Genomic DNA, 15,038 nt, shown 5'->3' on the forward strand with positions numbered 1-15,038 from the left:
GGCGCGGTACTGTAGCGGCGGCGGCGGTACTGTAGCAGCGGCGGTGGAACTGTAGCAGCGGAGCAGCGGCGGTGGAACTGTGTGTATAATCGAGAACCAGGCTCTGATGCCAATTGTTAGGTTCGGAGTCACACACAAACACGAATACAATAGTAAAACCGAAAGAATAAACGAAAGAGACACAAGGATTTAAGTGGTTCGGTCACGGTGTATGACCTACGTCCACTGTCGATAACTAGGGTTTTCTTATTATTGAGTGATACCAACTTACAAGTACAGGAGAGAATATATAGACTAGACAATTAGGGTTTAACCCTTTAACTAAACTGGCCTGATTAGAGCTTTTGGGCTTGGCCAAAACTCAAACATCTTAATCTCCTAATTCTGTCTATTCGTCTAAACCGGACCCGACCCATGATGGATCGGAGACCACAACATAACATTGTGTTGGGTGAAGACGTTCGCCGGAAAAGCACGAGTGGCGGATCATCTTCTGATATGTTTTATGCAGGCAGGGGAAGGGAAAATAACAGGAGCAGTGGGAGTCGTGGGAGGAGTTCGTCTAGAACTCGGAAAAATGTGAAGTGCTGGAGGTGTAATGAAGTTGGACATGTTAAGAGTGATTGTCCAAATAGATTACAAGGGAAGGCTGCTGAGGTGAACATTGCTGAACAGGTTAATGAAGGCGTTAGTGATGACGAGGCATTATTTTGTAGTGTTGATAGCATGGTGGACTCTTGGGTCATGGATTCCAGATCTTCGTTTCACGTTATGCACAGCGGGGAGACGATGGTAAATCTAAAGGTTGGTAACTTTGGGAAGGTACGTATCGCTAATGGTGATGTTCTTAATGTTACGGGCATGGGGAGAGATTAATTTGGTAACTCCATTGGGAACCGTTTGGAACTTGAAGAATGTTAGGGTTATTCTATCGTTGAAGAGAAGGCTTATCTCTGTTAGTCAACTGGATGAACTAGGCATGGAAGTAAAGTTTGGTGGAGGTAAATGCAAGGTAACTAAAGGTAGTCTAGTTATTGCTCGTGGAGACAGGTGTGGTTCATTATATATGGTGGAAGTGCCTACTAAGGGAAGTATGACTGTCCCTCAAAACAAAGTTGGGCTTGCTGAGTCAAAGGGGCAAAATAAGGTTCTACTTGCAAGAGTGGAGCCTTGTGCCAAGGTGATTCAAGCTGAGCGGGGTCGGAGGTCTAAAACAGATAAGGGGTTTGGTGACAGTGGGAGCACGGGTTGTATTCCGGGAACAGTTACAAAACAACGTTGGGTTTTGAAGACCGCTATTCCGATTGATAAAATCTCTCCTAGGGAACTCTTGTTGAAAGAGGAGAGTGGTAATGGTTCTCGGGTTATCTCTGGAATTGGTGGATTGTGCGTATCAGTTGAGATAGAGGACGGATCAGTTTTGGCTGATGAGTTGGAGCTTGGTGAAGCTTCAATTGGCCCTTCTGGTACTTGATGCTGAAGGGGGTTGCTGCAACTAGGGGGTAAGTCTTAGCTTGTTTATGGGAACTGGGACTGGGTTGCTTTGCACTTGAATGGCGAGCTAGAGTTTATTGCAAGGCCTTCAAGTGGGAGATTGTTAGGATTAGTGAAGGCCTTTGGGCCGGGTTCGTTGGTTGACGATTAGAAGACAAAAGGGGGGCGGCCCATTTAATTATGGAGGATGGCTCATTAGAGTTTTCTTGGTCCCTACTCTATTAAACCTAATTGTTATCTATATATACCTACTCAGGTATTGTAATCTTTTGTACCGCGCTTAATAAAAAAACCCTAGTTGCAACCCGCGGACGTAGGTCGCCTTGACCGAACCACGTAAAAATCTCGTGTCTCTTATTTATTGCTTTCGTTTGTGCGTGTGTGTTTGTGTTTCCGTGTAAGGCCCCGTTACCGGTAACCCTACTTTCGTGTTGGATTTACTCATAAACACAGTTCTAAATATCAGAGTTAATTAAAACATTTACGCGGAAAATAAAACTTTCATAAGTCTTTACATAATTCATAACTCGTCTCAAAACATTTATTTTCTTTCACATTAAAGCATTAAAATTAACACATCATGGGCCTTCAGATGCCAGATTCTTGTTCAGTGCCATGTGTCTCCTCAAGCGAGCTGCCTCATCCTACTCACCTGCATGCATACTAAAAGTCAGCTACGCTGAGTGAGTTCTAGATAATCACATAATCATACCATTCACATAACATTATATTCTTTCATTCATACTTTTATACTTTCATACTTTCATACTTTCTTACATTCATACTTTTATACTTTCATACTTTCTTACATTCATACTTTCATACTTTCATACTTTCTTACATTCATACTTTCATACTTTCTTATCTTATGTTATAAAGAGCATTACGCCCTACATTCCTCGAGTATTATTAAGGCTCGGTACCCTCTTTCCTCGAGTATTATTAGGGCTCGGTACCCTCTTTCCTCGAGTATTATTAGGGCTCGGTACCCTCTTTCCTCGAGTATTATTAGGGCTCGGTACCCTTCTTCCTCGAATATTAGTACGGTTCGGTTCCCTAGTTCTCGAATATTAGTAGGGTTCGATTCCCTCTTCGTTACCATACAACCATACATCATACCTCGAGTATTATTAGGGCTCGGTACCCTCTTTGTAACCATACAACCATACATTATCATTTCTTTCTTCTATTATCTCTATCATGTTCATACACATAAACATACATAACATACTTACCTTATACATAGCGTTACAACCTGACAGTACGTGCAATATCCGAAGATCGTTCACGTACCATCAAGCAATCATTCATACATATCACATCATTCACATAAGGCATACACTTATCTCTTAGGATAAGCGTATTAACAAACATATCGAGTATGCGCACAGCCCCGAAAACATAACACATAAATGGGGCTAGAAACTCACCTGAACACGGTTACGTTCTCCGTTGATCGTAATCCCTTTCTTCAGTTGTGCACGGCTGACTGTATAACAAGTATACATATCAATTTAACTATCACTACTTATAACATCTTTCTAGTCTTAATTACTACCCACAACGAACGGGGGTCCGGGGGCAGCGCCCCTGGCAGCGGGGTCTAGGGGCGGCAGCCCCTAGCAGGGTCCAAGGGGCAGAGCCCCTGGCTGGGGTCGAGCTGCCAGGTCAGCTTGGAAAAATTTTATTTCCAATAACTGTCTTAACACATTTTCCATTAGGTTTTTAATTTATTTTCTAAACGAACTTCACTTTAGGCGAAGTTAAACCTCGGGCGAACTTGGCTTCAGGCGAAGTTAAACCTTAGGCGAACTTGGCTTCAGGCGAAGTTAAACCTTAGGCGAACTTGGCTTCAGGCGAAGTTAAACCTTAGGCGAACTTGGCTTCAGGCGAAGTTATCCTTAGGCGAACTTGGCCGTAGGCGAAGTTATCCTTAGGCGAAGTTACGCTTGAAGGCGAAGTTACGCTTGAAGGCGAAGTTCATCAGGCGAACTTAATCTTGCAGGCGAAGTTATCGCGCTGCAGATCTGTTTGCCCATAAATCATTCGTTTCTTAGCCAAATAACTCGATTTTGGTACCCACGGAATCGTACGATCGGCGCCTACAAATCCCAACCATCAAATCGGCCTAAAATCGACGTTTTAGGGGTCCGATTTGGGCAGTTTGGGTTTCGGGTCCGGTTAACCCATCCAATCCTAACCATTTTCAGTAATATTAGCTTTGTTGGATTTGTTCTTACCTTACCAACTCAGATCTATCAACAAGATCTCGGGTCTCGGCTTCGAATCTTGATCGGTTCGAATGTGTGTGTTTTGAGTGTGTGAAGAAATAGATGTAAATGAAGATATTTTTGGGATTTTAGGGGTATTTATATCCCCGAAATCCCATTCTTATTTAACCCATCTCAATTAATCCACGTCCAAGACCCGCTCCCTACCCGATACTAATTAATTACGCGAAAACACTAAACATAACTTCCTTTATTCATCATTAAAATTTTTAGGATGTTACAAGTCTTCCCCCCTTAAAAGGTTTCGTCCCCGAAACCTAACTATTACATAAACAAACTAGGGTAAAACTTGCGCATCTCATCCTCCGCCTCCCAAGTAGCATCCGATCCTTTGCGGTGTTTCCATATCACTTTTACCAAAGGTATAATCTTGTGACGAAGCTGCTTTTCCTTGCGATCAGCGATCTCTATCGGTTGCTCGATGTAGTTCAATTGTTCATCAACCTCATTATCCATCAATGGCACGTGAGACGTGTCATCAGCTAGACACTTCCTCAGATGAGAAACATGGAAGGTTGAATGAATTCCTTCTAACTCATCGGGTAAATCCAGTTTATAAGCTACTTCACCCACACGTTTTACAATCTTGAACGGTCCAATGTACCTCGGACTCAACTTTCCTCTTTTTCTAAAACGGATAATCCCCTTCCAAGGCGAGACCTTAAGCATCACATAGTCACCCACGTTAAACTCCATTGGTCGTCGCCGCTTATCTGCATAAGACTTTTGTCTGTCTTGCGCGGCTTTCATTCTTGCTTTGATCTGATCGAACTTTGAAGACGTTTCTTGAACCACTTCTAGACTTCCCATTTCTTTCTGACCAATCTCACCCCAACACACCGGGGTTCTACATCGTCTACCATAAAGCATCTCAAACGGTGGCATACCAATACTTGAATGGTAACTGTTGTTATAGGAGAACTCTGCCAGATGCAGATGATCATCCCAACTTCCACCAAAATCTAAGACACAAGCACGTAGCATATCCTCAAAGCTTTGGATCGTCCTTTCAGACTGTCCATCGGTTTGAGGATGATACGCCGTACCGATGTTCAACCTCGTCCCCATAGCTTCATGGAATTTCTTCCAGAACCTCGAAGTAAACCGTGTATCCCTATCAGACACGATTGATAACGGTACTCCATGCTTGGTTACAACTTCCTTGACGAACAAGCTTGCTAACGTTTCTGACGAGATGGCCTCTCGTATGGGCAGAAAGTGAGCACTCTTGGTCAAACGGTCCACAATCACCCAGATGGTATCATGTTGCTTAGCTGTACGAGGTAGCTTAGTTATGAAATCCATGGTGATGTGTTCCCATTTCCACTCAAGTATCTCTAGCGGTTGCATCTTCCCATAAGGCTTTTGGTGCTCGGCCTTGACTTGTAAGCAAGTTAAGCACTTACTAACATAATCTACTACATCATTCTTCATTCCTGGCCACCAGTAATCTCTTTTCAAGTCTTGGTACATCTTTGTAACTCCAGGATGGATTGAGTACCTTGACTTATGAGCTTCATCTAAGATTCGACTTCTAAGATCACCATGGCGTGGAATCCACATACGGTCAAATCTAGTTTTAACTCCATGAGTGTTTTCCATCAACTCATCTTGCTGGCCATAAATCCTTTCTTTCTTTACTAACCCTTCGTCTACTAACACTTCTGACTGCACTTTGATGATTTCTTCAAAAAGACTTGAGTTCATGATCAACTTATATGTCTTCACTGTTGCAAGGACTTCCTCATTCTTACGACTTAACGCATCAGCGACCACGTTAGCTTTACCGGGGTAATACCTAATCTCACAGTCGTAATCCTTTATCAATTCTAACCATCTTCTCTGCCTCATGTTCAGTTCTTTCTGTTCGAAGAAGTACTTTAAACTCTTATGATCGGTATAGATAGTACACTTAGTACCGTACAGGTAATGCCTCCATATCTTAAGAGCATGCACTACAGCTGCTAACTCCAGATCATGTGTCGGATAAGTACTTTCATGGACCTTCAACTGTCTAGACGCATAAGCTATTACCTTCCCCCGTTGCATCAACACGCAACCTAACCCTTGATGCGAGGCATCAGCACAAACAACGAAATCCTCGTCGCCATCGGGCAAAGTAAGGATTGGAGCTTGCGTGAGCCTCTTCTTCAATTCTTCAAAGGCTTCTTCCTGAAACTTTCCCCAACTGAATACTATCGACTTTCGGGTCATACCGGTCAGCGGTGCGGCTATCTTGGAGAAACCTTCGATGAATCTCCTATAGTAGCCAGCTAACCCTAGAAAACTTCGTATATCAGTCGAATTCTGCGGAGTCTTCCAATTTGTTATCGCTTCAATCTTAGCTGGGTCCACGGTAATCCCTTCAGGATTAATCACGTGACCTAAAAATTGCACTTCTCTTAACCAGAACGCGCACTTCGAAAACTTGGCATACAACTTCTCTTTCTTCAGAGTCTCAAGTACCTCTCTCAGATGCTCAGCATGTTCAGACTCGCTCTTTGAATAAACCAATATATCATCGATGAAGACGATAACCGACTTATCCAACATCGGTCGACACACCCTATTCATCATGTCCATAAATGCTGCAGGAGCATTGGTTAGACCGAATGACATTACGAGGAACTCGTAGTGTCCATACCGCGTTCGGAACGCTGTCTTAGGGATGTCTGCCTCTTTCACCTTCAGCTGATGGTAGCCTGATCTGAGATCTATTCGTGAGAACCAACTTGAACCTTGCAGTTGGTCAAACAGATCATCAATCCTTGGCAACGTATATCTATTCTTTACCGTAAGCTTATTCAACTCACGATAGTCTATGCACATCCTCATACTTCCATCCTTCTTTTTCACGAACAATACTGGTGCGCCCCACGGGGAAACACTCGGTCTTATGAAACCTTTGTCGAGGAGTTCTTGCAGTTGTGACATCAATTCTTTCATCTCGGACGGCGCTAGACGGTAAGGCGCTTTCGCGACAGGTTGGGCTCCTGGTATTAAATCTATCTGAAATTCTATCTCTCGCTCTGGTGGCAACCCCGGAAGATCCTCAGGGAATACTTCTGGGTAGTCGCGCACAATAGGAACATCTTTCATTTCTTTCGTCTCGGCCGTAGCGTTGACGACATACGCCAGGTAGGCACAACACCCTCGCCTTAGCAAACCCTCGGCTTTCATCATCGAAATGACATTAAGCCCAGAACTTTCCTTATCACCATAGACCGTTACCGCGCTACCATCCAAAGACTTTAACCTTATAATCCTACTCTTACATACTATCTGAGCCTCAAACTCAGACAACCAATCTATACCCAAAACCACATCGAACCCTCCCAAGGTCATAACGTACAAGGTAACAGGGAACTCATGTCCCTCCAATTCTATCCTACAGTTCTTAACCATTTTCATTATTTTAACCGAAGTGTCACTAGCGGTTTCTACTATAAGGGTCTCAGACACTCGGCAACATTTCATTTTAGCTAGTTTACTAAATGGTGTGGCTACGAAACTTTTGTTTGCGCCCGAATCAAATAATACAGTAGCGGAAACACCGTTCACTAGAAACGTACCTGTGACAACATCCGGAATCTGCTTGGCTTGTTCTTGAGTCAGCATGTAGGCTCTAGTTCTTGGCCTGGCTTGATCAGCATCTTTCCTTCCACTACCTCCAGCTTCACTCTCGGTACACTCCCTAGCAAAGTGACCTGTCTTACCACACTTGTAGCATGCAGGCTTAGAACTGCACTCATGAGCATAATGACCTGCCTTCCCACACTTGTAGCAAACATTCGACCCAAATTTACATTCCCCGGCATGTATCTTTCCACACTTATGACATGTATCCGAACCCTTTCCCCACCTACACGCACCACTGTGCGCCTTGCCACAAGTCTTGCACGACCTGTTCTCCCAAACTCTCGGCTGTTTGTTCTTAGGGTTCCATATCTGGGTACCGGGTCGTTTAGCAGGAGCGACCCATTTCTTCTCTTTCTTCTCATCTCCCACCACCACATCATCCGCAACCAAGTCTGCATAAACCATTTCTGCGAGTTCGACAGCAGAATCGAAAGTAGTAGGTTTACTTGTTCTGACTAACATGCGAACTCTCTGTGGTAATCCCCTCACATAACACTTGATCCTTTTTGCCTCAGTGTTGACCATATCGGGCACCAACCTGGACATTCGATTGAACTCGGTGGTGTACTCACGATGTGTCATTGTCCCAGCTTTCAAATTTTAAGAATTTCATCTCCGCCCTTTCAACCTCGGCGTCAGAATAGAACTTCATCATCACTAACTCCTTCAGATCATCCCACTTCATCTCTTTGATCTCTTCACGGGTCTTCCTCTGCTCCACACTCTCCCACCAATACATAGCCTCATCTACGAATGACTGAGTAGCATAACCCACAGCTTGGTCGGGACGGCATTCGCTAATGCGGATAACCTTGTCCATAGCGGTTATCCATTGGAGAGTAGCGATTGCGTCTCCCAACCCGGTCAGCTTTGGCGGGTCGCATCCTTTGAAGGACTTATAGCTGCACCCACCTTGTCCTCTTCTCCTATCATCGACTTTCACAGACTTATCCCCACTCGAGGCCCCTCTTTCACCTTCCCCATCCTTCCTACCATCACCACCCGCCCCTTCAGCAGTTCGTTCAAGACTTCCAGCAGATCCTTCGGGATTCAGGTTCTTCACAGCAGCAACTACAGCCAGAACAATGGCTGCTTGAACTGCAGGGCTAAGTTGAACTTCCTCGTTGTTGTTCTGGTCTCCCCCAGCTGCGCTTCCTTCATCTTCGGTGTGGGAAGCTTCTCCTACCGAGGGTTGCCGGACAAGACGAGGCCTGCCACGACGCCCAGTGCGACCCCCAGTTTCAACAAATTCTCCAGCTCCAGCCATTTGTATTCTAAAGGGGAAAACACAAACATCATCACTCAAGGAACTATTTAGTACAAGGATAGTAAGGCTAACAGGTAATAACAGTGGCCAGTTGTGACTAGCTGATCACGTTACTTTCCGTGTCCTATACACTTCCCTTTATGAGTCTATTTGTGCTGGTTCTACTTAAGCAGTTTGTCAAAGTAAACAATCAATTATTCCTATCCCTGCCGTTCACATATCTTTCCTTTCTCATTAACATATATCATTTAATCATACACCTTACCTTTACTGTTCTTGCTTGAGCAACACATGGCATTCTTGAACTGGCATCTTCTTTCCTTTCTTACTTATATCCCATACTCTGTTCGAGTCTAAGCATGTAGGATGCTTAAATCTCTCGAACTTTGCTCTGATACCAACTTGTAAGGCCCCGTTACCGGTAACCCTACTTTCGTGTTGGATTTACTCATAAACACAGTTCTAAATATCAGAGTTAATTAAAACATTTACGCGGAAAATAAAACTTTCATAAGTCTTTACATAATTCATAACTCGTCTAAAAACATTTATTGTCTTTCACATTAAAGCATTAAAATTAACACATCATAGGTCTTCAGATGCCAGATTCTTGTCCAGTGCCATGTGTCTCCTCAAGCGAGCTGCCTCATCCTACTCACCTGCATGCATACTAAAAGTCAGCTACGCTGAGTGAGTTCTAGATAATCACATAATCATACCATTCACATAACATTATATTCTTTCATTCATACTTTTATACTTTCATACTTTCATACTTTCTTACATTCATACTTTTATACTTTCATACTTTCATACTTTCTTACATTCATACTTTCATACTTTCATACTTTCTTACATTCATACTTTCATACTTTCTTATCTTATGTTATAAAGAGCATTACGCCCTACATTCCTCGAGTATTATTAGGGCTCGGTACCCTCTTTCCTCGAGTATTATTAGGGCTCGGTACCCTCTTTCCTCGAGTATTATTAGGGCTCGGTACCCTCTTTCCTCGAGTATTAGTAGGGTTCGGTTCCCTAGTTCTCGAATATTAGTAGGGTTCGATTCCCTCTTCGTTACCATACAACCATACATCATACCTCGAGTATTATTAGGGCTCGGTACCCTCTTCGTAACCATACAACCATACATTATCATTTCTTTCTTCTATTATCTCTATCATGTTCATACACATAAACATACATAACATACTTACCTTATACATAGCGTTACAACCTGACAGTACGTGCAATATCCGAAGATCGTTCACGTACCATCAAGCAATCATTCATACATATCACATCATTCACATAAGGCATACACTTATCTCTTAGGATAAGCGTATTAACAAACATATCGAGTATGCGCACAGCCCCGAAAACATAACACATAAATGGGGCTAGAAACTCACCTGAACACGGTTACGTTCTCCGTTGATCGTAATCCCTTTCTTCAGTTGTGCACGGCTGACTGTATAACAAGTATACATATCAATTTAACTATCACTACTTATAACATCTTTCTAGTCTTAATTACTACCCACAACGAACGGGGGTCCGGGGGCAGCGCCCCTGGCAGCGGGGTCTAGGGGCGGCAGCCCCTAGCAGGGTCCAAGGGGCAGAGCCCCTGGCTGGGGTCGAGCTGCCAGGTCAGCTTGGAAAAATTTTATTTCCAATAACTGTCTTAACACATTTTCCATTAGGTTTTTAATTTATTTTCTAAACGAACTTCACTTTAGGCGAAGTTAAACCTCGGGCGAACTTGGCTTCAGGCGAAGTTAAACCTTAGGCGAACTTGGCTTCAGGCGAAGTTAAACCTTAGGCGAACTTGGCTTCAGGCGAAGTTAAACCTTAGGCGAACTTGGCTTCAGGCGAAGTTATCCTTAGGCGAACTTGGCCGTAGGCGAAGTTATCCTTAGGCGAAGTTACGCTTGAAGGCGAAGTTACGCTTGAAGGCGAAGTTCATCAGGCGAACTTAATCTTGCAGGCGAAGTTATCGCGCTGCAGATCTGTTTGCCCATAAATCCTTCGTTTCTTAGCCAAATAACTCGATTTTGGTACCCACGGAATCGTACGACCGGCGCCTACAAATCCCAACCATCAAATCGGCCTAAAATCGACGTTTTAGGGGTCCGATTTGGGCAGTTTGGGTTTCGGGTCCGGTTAACCCATCCAATCCTAACCATTTTCAGTAATATTAGCTTTGTTGGATTTGTTCTTACCTTACCAACTCAGATCTATCAACAAGATCTCGGGTCTCGGCTTCGAATCTTGATTGGTTAGAATGTGTGTGTTTTGAGTGTGTGAAGAAATAGATGTAAATGAAGATATTTTTGGGATTTTGGGGGTATTTATATCCCTGAAATCCCATTCTTATTTAACCCATCTCAATTAATCCACGTCCAAGACCCGCTCCCTACCCGATACTAATCAATTACGCGAAAACACTAAACATAACTTCCTTTATTCATCATTAAAATTTTTAGGATGTTACATTCCGCTGCGTACCGACTCTGTTTAATACCTAACAATAAACGTGTCGTGTAGTTGTTAACCCATTTAAAACGATTAATTAACCTGTTTTGGCCCGAACCCGTTTAGGACCCGGGCTTTCGCCACATTCAAAACACCATCTATCATGAGTAAAATAAAAATGTATCTTGAGAAACCTGCCTCTAAATTCGGATGTTGTAAACATTGGAACCTACGAAAACTTAAGAATACAGTTGAGCTAATGATTTCTTTTAGTAATAAATTGAGCTAAATTATTATTACCTGAAACTCCATCTATATTGGTGGCCTGGTCCATGACTTCTTTTTTGCAATAGTTGAAAACAATTCTTCTGCAGAAAGAGTTGATACCGTTTGGCCTAGAAATTTGTGTATCGACCCTTACAAGTTAAATTTATTGATGGTGAACCTAATTAGCAGATTAAAAAATTATTAAAAAAGAAACGCAATGCCAGATCAACAAGGGAATCGAAACGATGTCATCTGCGCTACAACATGATGCTCCAATCATCGAGCTACATACATTGTGTTGTGATTTCAATGCAAATAATAGTTGAAAATATTAAAAAAAATTGTAAATGCAATGAATTTACGTACCACTATATGAATCATAAACACCAAAAGTATTACACTATCACTTATTTCAACCTGCGACAAAATAAGATTAAGGTTCAATTCACAAAAACTAAAATTAGGGGAAAATGAGATTCATAACTTGCACATACAAATTCAATGAAGGAAACACTATTCTAATGTTGATGACGAGAGAACCAAAAGCAATAATTCCATGTTGTGTAATTCAAATTGTAATAAAAAATAAGAAATCCAATTAGGTAAACCCACATTGTTTCACAATAACACTTCCTCCCAACAAAGCAGTTGCAGTACCAATTCAAAGTTGAAGCAAAAAACACTATTATTTACGTTGATAGACAAATTCTTTATATACCATTCGACTATAATGTACAGTTGACTTTTATAGTTAAGAAATTGTCCAATAATATTTAAGTAAAGTTCTCTTAACTCTCAATATATCAAAGTGCATCTTTATAATAGATTACCACAATCCAGTTGACCATTGTTTTGACAACCATATTCCTTACCAATTTCCAGTATCGCTAGCAAAATAAACAATGGTGGTTACATTTGGGTCACAATGGGTAAATTTTATGACATGCAAATCACTTTGGGTGTCCATTAATTAAGAAGTGGGCATGGGTTCTTCATAAATATCATAAAAGGTTCATATGTTACAGGATTATACAACAATCGGACTAAAAAAAATAGTATAACACTTTGGTTACGAACTAATTTCAATACGGCAAAAGTTTGTAAATAAGTAAAATCATAATCATTTTATATTTATTTATATGACATATTAGCATAATATTTAAAATTTTTAAAAAAAAACACCAAGTTGTGAAAATGTCCGGTTGACCCAAATCTGACCCGTTTATTTTAATTTGCTTACGAGTTCAGCCCGACTTGAGTTTTCATCATTTGACTTTCTTTTACCATATAACTTGAAAGTGAGTAAACATAGTTTTATAACTATGATTAATAAACTTTAATAATTCACAAATTTGATAAAAGTTAGGACAAATACTTTTGATGATATGGGTCTAACACTTGACACAGGCCATATCTATATATTAATGAGTTATATGAAATAGGAAGCAGAATAGGCTCGAAAAAAGACCAAAGGTTTGCTAGAATTTACAATAGTAGCAACCCATCTTTCCTGTGTTGTCATGGCTACCTTCTTGATAGCAATTACCTACAAATTCAACATCATTGTATTGTAAGCAATTATAATCACAAAAGAAAAAAAAAATTCTTTAATTAAAACATTCAAATCAAGGCTATCGATGACCCTTTCATGGTTTTTTCATAAGTCCACCAATGGCCCATGTTAAAGACCACAACATCAACGATCATGTTTCATGTAGTTCGTTTCACACAAATTTCTAACTAAAGATTTTACTAACTGATGTGCCTAAAAATGGTTACATACATCCATTGTTAACATGAATAATAAATAATCTTTCACAATAAGAAGTGAACCAAAACTAAGACCCAACTATTTATCAAGCCCTACTACTCCAGAAGTTTCTAAATATATGAAAGGCTGGATTGTATTACTCCATTTATGTGTTGTTACAAAGCCACAAGAACATTGAGAAATAACCAAATTAAAGGCTAGAAAAAGAAAAGTTATAATTAAACTAATAGAATATAGAATATGATGCGAGTAAAATGTAAGATACAAAATTACCTCCATGAATAAAAAGCTGTTTTGCACCATGGAACATAAAGTGGTTTAGTAGGTGCCCACCCTAAATTAATCAGTGGCATCCTTGCTATCTCCGGTATACATACTGCAATAAATAAATAAAATGATGAAATCATAAGAGACATACAGCCCGAATCCCCTAATTACTGAAATTGACATGAGCAATCTTGTTTCTGACATGTTACCATCTTATATCTCGTTTAAGTTTGTTTAAATGAATAACCGGTGAGTAGAACCAATCAAACTGTGAAACAAGATAACCAACAAGAAATCAGCCCCAATCGGAACTGGTGTAAAAATTACCAACTATGCGCGACGACAAGAAATCCAGCCCTAATCGGAAGTGAATCAATCGGTTCACTTGTTTGTGCGTGCCGTTGAGGTACGAACTAAAACCCTAGAGAAAGAACTGACTGCTGGGGGAATGCATTATGTAGAATCGGGGTGAAACGTTCGCTGTAGTGAATTGAAGAACCGAATTGAATGGAGGATTCAATGTTATGTAACCGTACCGGCGCATTGAAGTAAACGGAGTGTAATACAAAAGAAAAGTCGCCGGCCGGTGACCCTAATAAATATACAGGCGTCTGACGATGGAGAGAGAGTACAAGAATATGAATGGTTGCCATGAATTATAAATGTGATATGGATATAGACATATACGAGATGGATTAAATATAAATAAAAAATTTGTATTAAATATATGAACCGAATAAACCACCACTCCACATCTTCATCTTCTTCCTCATTCAACCACAAGACCCTATCTTCATCTTCTTCCTCATCCATCACAAAATCATCGGACTCCAATCACTCCACCGCCAACCTCCGCCACCTTTCCTTCAACCAAGGCTCCGCTGCCTCGCAATTCTCCACGGCAGCACCGGCCTTCTCAATTCCCTACGGCAGCACCTTCTCAATTCCCCACCACGCAACCGCCTCCGCCTAATTCAATTGATCCTCTGGCCACCACGCCTCCTCCTCAAACTCCCAACCATCAAGCGCTTATCAATTTCGTCACTGTCCGCATTCATCAGATTCCGGCCACCGGACATCGTCGATCGTCGTTTCTTATTGTCGTCATTCATTCCTAGGTTACAATTTTGTGAATCAAATTGAATCTTTTGCGAATATTGATTGCTTAATTGAAACCTGCAAATCGAAGTAATACATCAATTGAAGCTAATTGATATTTCCAATTGAAGAAAATTAAGAAGCATATTCAATAATTACTCTACCTACAATATAACTACTCTATTTGAAACACGTAGTGTAATTTGAGGAGGAAGAAGCAGATACTACAATTACTCTACTTACAAAATAATTATTTTAGTTGAAACTAGTATAATTTGAGGAGGAAGAAGCATATACTACAATTACTCTACTTACAAAATAATTACTCTAGTTGAAATAAGTAGTATAATTTGGTGTAATAGTATATAGTAATTATCTGTGTTAGTAGTGTAATTACGTTTATTAGTAGTGTAATTATTAGTACACTATTTTATTTTTTGTCGCATAATTACTCTACTTAAGAACTGTA

This window comes from Bidens hawaiensis, unplaced genomic scaffold (genome assembly GCF_021521415.1).
Source record: "Bidens hawaiensis isolate Kalapana, Puna unplaced genomic scaffold, B.hawaiensis_p1.1 tig00006295_1, whole genome shotgun sequence".
NCBI lineage: Eukaryota > Viridiplantae > Streptophyta > Magnoliopsida > Asterales > Asteraceae > Bidens > Bidens hawaiensis.